This window comes from Schistocerca nitens, chromosome 5, assembly GCF_023898315.1.
Source record: "Schistocerca nitens isolate TAMUIC-IGC-003100 chromosome 5, iqSchNite1.1, whole genome shotgun sequence".
NCBI classification, from domain to species: domain Eukaryota; kingdom Metazoa; phylum Arthropoda; class Insecta; order Orthoptera; family Acrididae; genus Schistocerca; species Schistocerca nitens.
In genome coordinates this window covers 112579520-112580050 of record NC_064618.1, presented here as the reverse complement: position 1 = coordinate 112580050, position 531 = coordinate 112579520, and the positions used below count along the sequence as shown (strand labels likewise).

General features: G+C 45.2%; 1 non-coding gene across 1 annotated transcript; it reads right to left on the bottom strand.

Moving 5' to 3' along the window:
• Positions 1–239: 239 nt before the first annotated feature.
• Trnas-cga (transfer RNA serine (anticodon CGA)) lies at positions 240–314 on the bottom strand. The gene has a single exon. It is a non-coding gene; the product is annotated as a tRNA-Ser (tRNA).
• Between the last annotated feature and the right edge of the window lie 217 nt (positions 315–531).

The following is a 531-nucleotide window of genomic DNA, read 5'->3' as shown; positions in this document are numbered from 1 at the left end:
TTATCATTCCGTATAATACTTCTAAGGTATAAATGAAAACATTGATCTTTTCTTTTAAGAACGAGTAATCTCCAAGGAAACTGGTGGTGAGCTAGTTGCTGCGTCAGAGAATATGAGACGTTGTGGTTATGTGGCAAGTGCGTACTGACTTATGGCGAATGTGCACATTGTTCATAGATCAGCAATAAACTTAATTTAAACTGTTGTGAGTACAAAACTTCCTGGCAGATTAAAACTATGTGCCGGACCGAGACTCGAACTCGGGACCTTTGCCTTTCGCGGGCAAGTGCTCTACCAACTGAGCTATCCAAGCACGACTCACGCCCCGCCCTCACAGCTTTACTTCTGCCATTACCTCGTCTCCTACCTTCCAAACTTTACAGAGCACTTGCCCGCGAAAGGCAAAGGTCCCGAGTTCGAGTCTCGGTCCGGCACACAGTTTTAATCTGTCAGGAAGTTTCATATCAGCGCACATTCCGCTGCAGAGTGAAAATCTCATTCTGTTGTGAGTATATTAGGCCTCTGACTGCT